General features: G+C 43.7%; 1 long non-coding RNA gene across 1 annotated transcript; it reads left to right on the top strand.

Moving 5' to 3' along the window:
* The first annotated feature begins 257 nt into the window (after positions 1-257).
* Positions 258-3,077, top strand: LOC141373466 (uncharacterized). Its single transcript, XR_012379518.1, has 2 exons — positions 258-721; positions 2,946-3,077. It is a non-coding gene; the product is annotated as an uncharacterized lncRNA (long non-coding RNA).
* The last annotated feature ends 6,591 nt before the right edge of the window (positions 3,078-9,668 follow it).

The raw sequence follows: 9,668 nt of genomic DNA, 5'->3' as shown, positions 1-9,668 counted from the left end.
GGGTTGGAAAGCTGAGCCACGTGTCTCCCTTCCCACGGACCCCCTACCCCAGCCCAGGTGATCGTCCCTCAGGAGATGGCGACCCCGGTGCTGGGCACACGCTGTACCGGGCCAGGGTGGGTGCGAGGCCGACCTGCCAAGCGGTCTTCCAAACGCTCCGTGGCTGCCGGCCCAGGCCGGGGAGCCGCCCCTGAGCTCGCGCCCGGCCTCTGCCAAGGTCCAGCGCAGCAGCTCAGACTGCACAGGCGCTGGGAGAAGGGTGGGTGGGGCCCAGGGAGTCGGGGGGCAGGAATCGCGCAGCCAAGACCCCCTCCCGAGGGGGCGCTGGCTGTGGGATACCCATGAGTCAAGGCTCCGAGCCCTCCCTGTGGGCTCTGTTGCACCATCTAGTTGCCCTTCAGAAACCCAACTGCACACGGGAAATTATTAAAAATCTCAGGACGTCAACAGCTGACCGTTAAACCCCCAGCACTGGGTCCTTCTGAGCTCTAGGCCTCGCCTCGTCCCACGCAGGCGCATCCCCAAGGAGCAGGGGTGTGCGAGGGTTGTGAGCCGACCTGTAGAGCCCGGCTGCCGGGAGGAGGTGTCCGCAGCCACACTCCTGAGCTGAGTCACGAGTGAGCGGACCTCTGTCACTTGGGTTTAGTCCTCAGTGAAACGGCAATATAGTGACACATGTCTCATAGCGTGGCTCGAGTGCCTCACGCACCGCACCTGCTAGGTAAGTGGTCGCTCTCCTCAGTGCTGGGATCACCGTCGGTTCTCTGATCCTTGTTCCTGATTACATTGGCTTGTGGTCCAAGAACTTGGCTTGTGTGATACGGATTATTCAAAATTCATCAAGAATGCCCAGGCTCTGGTCCCTCTTTGTACGTTTTGTCACTACCTGGTGGCCGTTGACTTGAGGAGAGACACAGAGTTATTGGGTATCAAGTATCTGCAACAGGGCATATATGTGAAAACTTAGGGACAGTTACATAGAGCAAACATTAAGACTGGAGAAAACACAGCTCCCGGCCAGACCCTCGCTCCGCGTGGCTGCTCTACCAAACAATGGTCACCACACCTGCACCCCAGGAAGACCGGGGCTGCTTTTGTAGAACACGGCACACGGGCTGGCCTCCCCTTGCGTTTCTACACCCCCTTTCATTTCAGATAGACCTTTGTGCCTTTGTGTTGGAGTCTTTACATCCACCAGCTAACAGTCTCACTGGTTCCGCCATGCAGCTCTGTGTCTATTAGAAACGAACACATGGGGCGCCTGGGTGGCCCAGTCAGTTAAGCGTCTGCCTTTGGCTCGGGTCATGATCCCAGGGCCCGGGGATGGAGTCCCGCATCGGGGTCCCAGCTCAGCGGGGAGTCTGCTTCTCCCTCTGACCCTCCCTCCCACTCATGCTCTCTCTGTTTCTCTCTCAAAAATAAATAAATAAAATCTTAAAAAAAAAAAAAAGGAAGGAAGAAACACATGAGTGGAAATATTCAGGTCTGACAAATTTTTGTTGGCTAGCCTGCTTTTATAGTTTCAAATGTAGATACGTTAAAATCTTGTACTATGACTATAATTGAATTCCTTGTAATTGTGTCATTTTTTTGACTTCATAAATTTTGACATTAGATGGTCAGGGGTGTAAAAATTATGATTTTACATCTCCTTGGTAGTGAAATGTGCATTTTAGTATTGTGTAAGACTCATTTTTATTCTAATTTTCCTGATATTATTATTTTATACCAGTTTACATTTGCTTAATATTTATAGGGCATAACTTATCATTCAGTGTTTTGCATGTTTTAATTTTATCTTAAGCTAGATGTTTACAAAGACTTTTGATAGTTTTCTAATAGCTTCATTTAAGATGGTTACATTCATTGTTATTATTGATTGATATATTTGGAATTATTTCTACTGTCTTAGGTATTTTTCTATTTTTACCTTTTTCTTTTTCAATGCCTTCTTCTGGATTGATAGTTTTCTGTAGTACCTTTATCCCCCTGAAGGTTTTACTTCTGTTCTTTTAGAGGGACCTGTATATTATTGATAGACATAACTATATTGTTTTGCTTATGATTACGGTTATTTGGTATTTCCACCTTCCTCCTGACCTCGCTCTAACTACTCGTTGAATATTCCTTCCAACCATATTATTGTTGCTTAGAGGTTTATTTTCCATCTTTTATAGTAAGAAATGGTTTTCTGTGAACAATGAATGAGTACAAGCATATTCAATTCGTGTGCTCTCTATTGTTCTTTAAGCCACACCTTCTTACTTGCTGGCCCTCCCACACATTAACTTATACTCTGCACTAGTTTCTTTGGTGGGGGTGTGAGTCAGGGCGTGGGGCAATAGAGAGGTAAACTCCCGACGTTAGTACATGTTCGAAAATACCTTTATTTTGCACCTAATTCTTTTTAACTCCATGCTTGAATTTTAGACATTAATGGAAAGTTGAAATAGTTAAAAAAATCTTATTTTATGTGTAGCTCCCTTCCTTACGATTTCTATTAGTTGTATTACTTTTAAGTGTTCAAAGTTTATAATGTCAGAGTGTCTGTGATATTAACACACATAGTTTGGGTTCTATGTTTAAATAACTTCACGGTTCCTCAGCAGCAACTCTTTGATGATAGTCCCCCCTGCCCTGTGTTATTTGTATTCCTTTCTTGGTTGCTTGGCTTTCACCTTCATTAGCCATTTCCAGATGCCCTTCATCTTGCAGCCTGTGCACACAGCTCCGGGCTGACAGGTCTTCTGCTGATGAGGACACTGCTCTGTTTCATACTTACTGGCACCCATTACTCCTAGGGAGAAGTATGTTATTAGTCTAATTGTAGTTCTTTGGAGGTAGTTTATTTTTATTTATTGCATCTGGGTGCACTTTCTAAATAAAAATTATATCTTTCTTGAATCCTTTCACAAATTAGTAATTATTTCTCATTCTCTCTCCAGTACCCCCTTCATTATCTTCTGGGATTCTTATTAAAGGAATGTTGGAGACATTCTTCAGTCATTGGAGAAATAGGTTGGAAGGAAACCTATTCCATTTCCCGCAACAGTATTCATTAAAGGAATAATAAACTATGTGTTTCGCTGTGTGGCTTTCTCGAAAGAGTTAGTCTTCCCTTCCATTTCATGAATTCTCTTCAGCTCTCCAGCCTTAGGGATGCCCCGTGTGCGGTAGGCAGAATTCTAAGAGTGGCCCACATGTGTGAAATCCTCCCCACATTGAGTTAAAGTAGGTTGAGCCTGTGAATGTAATGTCATAACTCACCTTGACTGTAAATTATGAGTTATATGGCTAAGGGGAGAATATCTGAATGTGCATAATCTAATCACTTCTACCCTTTAAAAGCAGAGGGTTTCCTCTGGTTAGTAGCAGAAGAAGTCTGAGAGACTCGGCCCACAGAGGAAGTTGGTGCGCCATGGCTGGCTGACAACATGGAGGCTACCATGTAGGAAGGGGTGCGGGTGGCTGAGACCAGGACAGAGTCGCCCCTGTCAACCAACAAGTCAGCCTCGAGGCAGTTGGACCTCAGACTGCTGGTGACGAGGACCTGGATTCTGCCAACACCTCAATGAATTGGAAATGGGGTCTTTCCCGGGCACATCATCGATTTCTCCTTGTGATAGCCTGGGTAGATAACCAGGAGAGTCCACTCAGCCTCTAACATATAAATAAAGAGGTGTTACTTTAAGCATCTGAGTTTGCAGGAATTTGTTAGGCAGCAGTGAAAAACTGATACTCCATCTACCACGCTAAAAAAAAAAAAAAAAGTCTACACTTCCTTTCTTCAAATTTGTAACTGGCTCTTTTATATAGTCACTGGTCCAATCTAGACCTGTTTTGTTTAAGAGTATCTTTGTCTTTCTATCAAAAGTTGAGTTCCTATCCTTTGAATATCCTGCCTTTATTTACCTTAAGGTCATAGTTCTTCTGCAGAATTAACTCCATCTAGAGAGAAGTCCTCTTCTGATAGTTTCCTTAGTGTTTCTCAATATTAAATTATTGTTAATTTGTTTGGATCCTTTGGTTTGTACTCATTTAGAGTATGTTTTAATTCTTCTCTCTTTCTCTGCCCCTTCGTGACTGTCCTTCCCCGTCTCCAGGGCTGGCATTGCTTCCACCTGCTCTCTGTGCCAGCTAGAGCAGAACCGTACCTTAGAATTGTCATTTGGAGGCTTGGTCTCAGAGTGCTGTTTGGGGAGGTCACTGATCCAGTTATAATGAGCCGGTGGGAATCCTGGATCAGCTCCTTGTCAAAAGGTTGTCCTGTGTCCTCTCATTCTCTAGACACAGTTTTAAAAAGCCGCAGGGGTGGTGCCTTGCCTAGGTGGCTCAGCTGGTTAAGCGCCCGACACCTGATTTCAGCTCCTGATCTCAGGGTCGTGAGTTCCAGCCCAGCGTCGGGCTCCGCTAAGCAGGGAATCTGCTTGAGATGCTCTTTCCGCCCCCCACTCTCACAGTCTTGCTCTCTCTCTCCCTAAAATAAATAAATAAATCTTAAAAAAAAAAAAAGCCATTGGGGAAGGTGGAATTGACAACTGTTTTTGATTTTCAGGCCCCTTTTAAGATAAGGAAATACTTTATCTGGCATTAAAGGGCAAGACTGCTAGGAAATGTTCTATTTCCTTTTACACCTTGGGGGCTTCTCCTTTTCCAAACCTCATGGATGTCAAGCTCCAGCCCCATTTGTCTTTTGGAATGTTAAATCTGGCCCACAAAAATGCAACACCATGTTTTAGAATAAGCTCGCCTTGCTATTACTCTCTGCTAATATTTCACCTCTCAGTGTGCCTCGAGCAGAGCGGTTGCTCAGGAGGTGAACCCCTGCACCACCTCAGCTAGAAGTCACCGGCGCTCCACCTTTGCCCCTGTACTCTTCTCTTCTTCAGAGCCGAAATGATAATACCTGCCCGCCACCTGCCTCAGGAGTTCGTCAAGGGTGTCAAATGAGATGAGGTATCCAAAAGTGCTTTGAAAACTATAGCATTTACTAAAAATATTAAAAAAAGTAGCATTGAAAGTCCTCTGTGTTAACTTGTATCCATCACCAAATGCTGGAAATGTCACATGCAAGGCATGGTAAGAATCTTTTACCTAAGAAGATTCAACTTAGACACTGAGGGAACCAGGCAGTAAACAGGAAAAGTGTAATGACAGTTCAAGGTCTCAGTCTGTACGATTTGTGCTCTCCTTGACACTTGTCAAAGGCAGTATTTTGAGAGCACTCACAAATTTCGTGTACTATCGGGTTTTGGTACAAGTCTGTGAAATGTCCCTTGAACATTCAGAATCTATTCAGACAAGCTGGGAAATAGTTTCAGATCGTTTTTAATGGAGAATTACATGAAAGAGCATGTTTACTTCTCATGTGGCTTTGCAGCTGGAGAGGAAAAAAAAATTAAAAGAACTCTCAGAATATATGTTGGATACAAATAGACTTGTTTCCAGACAGCCAAGTGGTAGGTTTTTATTAAGAGGGACCAGATGTTTTTAGGCAGGGAATGAATTTATTCTGTTTCATTTTTCATCCAAATAACACAGAACCTTGAATATGCAATGTTACCAGATGGACCTGACCCAATATTCTTTACGCAGGAAAATAAAAAATTAAAAAAAGAAAAAAAAAACCTTATAATGAGCTGGGGCCCATGTCTCAGAAAGGCACTCTGCAGAAATGGAGTCAGCCCGGCCAAAGGAGTCCAGGACACTAAAATCAGGCAGATCCTAAAGGGAGATACAGGTGTTTCTTTCCATAAATGATCCAAGTCGCTCCAGCACAGTCACACACTTAATGCAGAGAAGTTGGCCGCATGGGAAGGATCACAAGAGCTGGGGGTTGAAAACAGTAGTAGAATACTGGTCCATCCCAAGGACAGAGAGCAAGGGCAGGAATGTGAGGGTGTCACAGAGAAGCGTACGTGCATGCCATGCCGTTAATGCACAGAGGTCTGGGGTTTGAGTTAAATTTCTAGAAGCAGAAGTAGGAACTCAGCTATGACATCTGGTTTCGGGGTCGGGACTCATGTATGTTGAAAGTGACCAAAGCAAGCACGGCCTGGAGTCCAAGCCAGGGGACAAAGGAAACTAACTTTTTTTTTTTTTTTTTGAGATGCTACTACTCCAGGGACTGTGCAGGGTTTTGCATGTTATTAAACTTAATAATAATTCTGTAATAAAACACCACTATCCTGATTATCAAGGTGGAGGAAATGGAAAAGAAGATTAATTGTAAGGTTAAATGTCTATCTACACAGCCTCGAACAGCATCTAAGACATAATTGGTGTTAGACAATTGTAAATGTGTTGTTTTTACACTGTCTGGGAACCCCGGTTTCTGAACTCTCAACCAATTTAGGCTGCTGGCCACAGGCAAAGAAATCTCAGTGAAGAGAGCTCTAATTCCTTTCATTTCTGCTTGAACATTGCCTGATTTTAACCCGAACACATCTCTCTCTTTTATTACATTATGCAAAGCGGTAAGGAATAGCCAACACCTACGAGCGCTCTGAGTTTTGCCAGCCTTCTCTAAGAGCAAACTTCTCCGTCTTTCGATTTACTCCAGATGAAGCTTTGATAATTTTTTTTGATATTGGATAAATTGAGTATTTTGATATTTGGTAAATATTTTGCCCCCGCATCACGGGGCACCTCCCTATTCCCGGGCTGCCCACTTTCCAATAGTAAATCAATACCACTTATGTCAGTTTCCTGATTGTTCCAGAAGCATCCTTTGTATTTGTCAGGAGACTGGCTAAGCTACCGTAACAAAGAGATCCAAAGATACAGCAGCTTACCGCCAAGCTGTAGCGCAACATCCCGAGAGCAGAGCGGGCTGTGGTGGTGCTCCTGCATTGCTCCTCCTGTGGGAAAGGGGGTGACAGTTCAAGGAAACCATCTTTAAGGTGATGAGATGCAAACTGTACAAATGCCTCTCGCGTCTCCACCCAAGGACCAAAACACCGCTGCTTGACTGCACCTACCTTCAGGGAGACTTAGAAATGTAGTTGGGAGCTGGACAGCCACCTGCCAGTGGAAACAAGGAGTTCATTCTACGAAAAGCAAAAATACCAAGAAGAAAAGTGAGGACAGTTGTAAGTGTCTGCCAAGTAGACCTTCTTTTCTCTCCACTTGCCCAGGATTCTGCCCTGATAGCATTTAGAATACTTATTATAGTTGTCTATTCACAATTTGTTGTGTCTTCCCACTCTAGATTCCACGAGAGACTGGGCCATATCTCTGTTTCTCACCACTTAGCAACTGATCTGGTGGGTTGCGTGGACTTTAATCAGCTCTCAGGAGATTGTGTTGAAACCATGTTGTTCAACAAAGTCACAGTTCAATATTACATGTAAGGCGGGTACATTAGTAACTGGGTGCATGGGAAGAGACTCCTTGCAGGACACATGTGAAACACAGATTATTCTAACTCAGGATTGCTGACTCTTAAGTACATTTATACTTAAATATATTTAATAACCAATATGACTGATTCGTAATGTAATATCTTATAATATTTCATTGGTGGAGCTATTTTGGCACTTTCTCATTGTGTTATAACGATCTGTTTTCCTGCCTTGCTTCTGGACCATGAGCTGCTGGAGGCAGGTGCTAAAGGCCAGCCTGGTATCTCCAGTAAGCAGCAAAATTGATGAGACATAGTAGGTGTTCACTAAGCAAAGGCTGAAGGAATGATGGAATAGATCATCAAATCAACTAAACCTAATGAATAGAATGTACCACACACAGATACAGAGCAGAGGGGCAGGTATTCCTAAATTGTGTACATCCCCTTAAGCAGATTGATTTCTTCTCTGGTGTACCTAATACATGATTTTTTTTTTTTTAAACAAGGCAATTTCTCATAGTTCAGTTACTTTCCAATTCACCCCACTGAAAATGGCCAAGAATGACAAAGCAGCATCTGTTGATAACCCAGGGAGCTGTAGAAATCACAGAGATGGGACCCTTCCCCTGCGCAACTGACATCTCATATTATGCAGAATGTTACTGTAGTTACCATTTATAATTGTCAGGGTGTTACCAGAGTAACAAGGTAAAAGACAGAAGATCTCAGTTAAAATTTCAAATGATGTATGTATATGTATTTGTATATATGAATTATATACACACACATATATATAAAATGTCTGTACCTGTAACATACATAGTATAGTATATTATATAACTATAATTCTATATTATATGCAACTATATACAATACGTATTATGGATTTATATATTACACATATTTATATATTATCTGTATTAAAATAATATGTTCATATATTATTTATTATATTTTAATAATAATATGATACATTTTATTACGCACAGTTTATATATCATATACATGAACACTGCACACACGTGCACATGCACATCTAAATTTGAGACCTTTGCATCTTAACCTGTTACTCTGACTCTGTCACCCACATTTTGACTGCTCCCACCTTTCATTATGGGGCATGAGGACCATTGTTTATTCTGGAAGTTGAAATGGCTCACAGTCTGGTGGTAAAACAACGTTGGAGTAAAATTAGAAAGCGTTGTCAGGGCGGCCTGGCAGGGGTAGGCTTTTCCTGTTGGAGTCAGAATTCCCCATGAGGGGAAGGAAGGGCCTGGTGGCCGCAATGCAGGAGGTCACCAGCCTATGTGTGCACACACTCTGCCACCCACACACGGGTGCACGCGCACGTGCACCCACACAGACCGCAAAGGACCCAGGGCGCGGGGAGTGGAGTGGGAGCCCCACCAATGTTCTGGGGGAGCCCGATGGGAGAGACACCGTGGCAGAAGGGGAATAGCGTGTTTTTCTTCCACGCTGAGCTGGAAGCTGTCCAAGGGTCTTGCTTTCTGCAGGGTGCGTCACCCGGAGGTAACCTGTCCCAGAGCTGGGACAGCCCCGAGACCGTAGGGGAGGGTGAGCGTGCTCTCTTCTAGAGCTCAGGCAAGGACCCCCTTGCCTTCAGAAGTTAGTTTTACTTTGATTTCTTGAAGGCGGCCGTGGTGTGGAAAGAACATCTAACTGTGGCCAACAGTCTGGATTCCAAGTTTAGCGGAATTTATTCTGTGACCCTGGACAGACCATACCTGTTCCTCACTTTCCTCATCTGTCGGGTGGCCTTCAAGAAATCCTTCCCTGGCCTGTTCTGCAGGGCTCCTGGGAGGAACAAGGAATAAGGAGACATCACGTATTGTTAAAAAACAAACAAACAAACAAACAAACAAACAAAACTCTGATCTCTGATTCAGCGTGTTTCTCAGGGTGTATTTCTGTCCCTGATATTTGGAGGTGTATGATGTGGGGAACCTACCCCCATCTCGTGTCTTTCCGTCGCATGCACAACCTGGAGCAGAGGTGGTATGCAGCTCAGTGCTAAGAAACACCTGGTCACCTGTTAGAGCCTCCCGTGCTCACCTCCAAAGGTGTTCCTCAAATTCCTTAAGAACCTGCCTACGACAGGAAAGTTTCTTGTGTCACTTCGGAAGTCAGATTCTTTCCAGATAGGATTTCTAGAAGGTAATGAGTGTTGCAATTTCAATCCCCATTATACTCTGAAGTTAGTGATTTCTGAGGACATTTGCTTTTAATTTTTACTGATTTAAGATATGTGGCTCTTGCACTTAATCTTAACAGAGCTTAAGACAAAATGATATTGTATTATTTT

The sequence above is a fragment of the Callorhinus ursinus genome, unplaced genomic scaffold (assembly GCF_003265705.2).
Source record: "Callorhinus ursinus isolate GAN/ISIS: 27379988/994484 unplaced genomic scaffold, GSC_fseal_2.0 scaffold10, whole genome shotgun sequence".
Lineage (NCBI taxonomy): Eukaryota > Metazoa > Chordata > Mammalia > Carnivora > Otariidae > Callorhinus > Callorhinus ursinus.
This window is presented reverse-complemented; position numbering and strand designations above follow the sequence as displayed.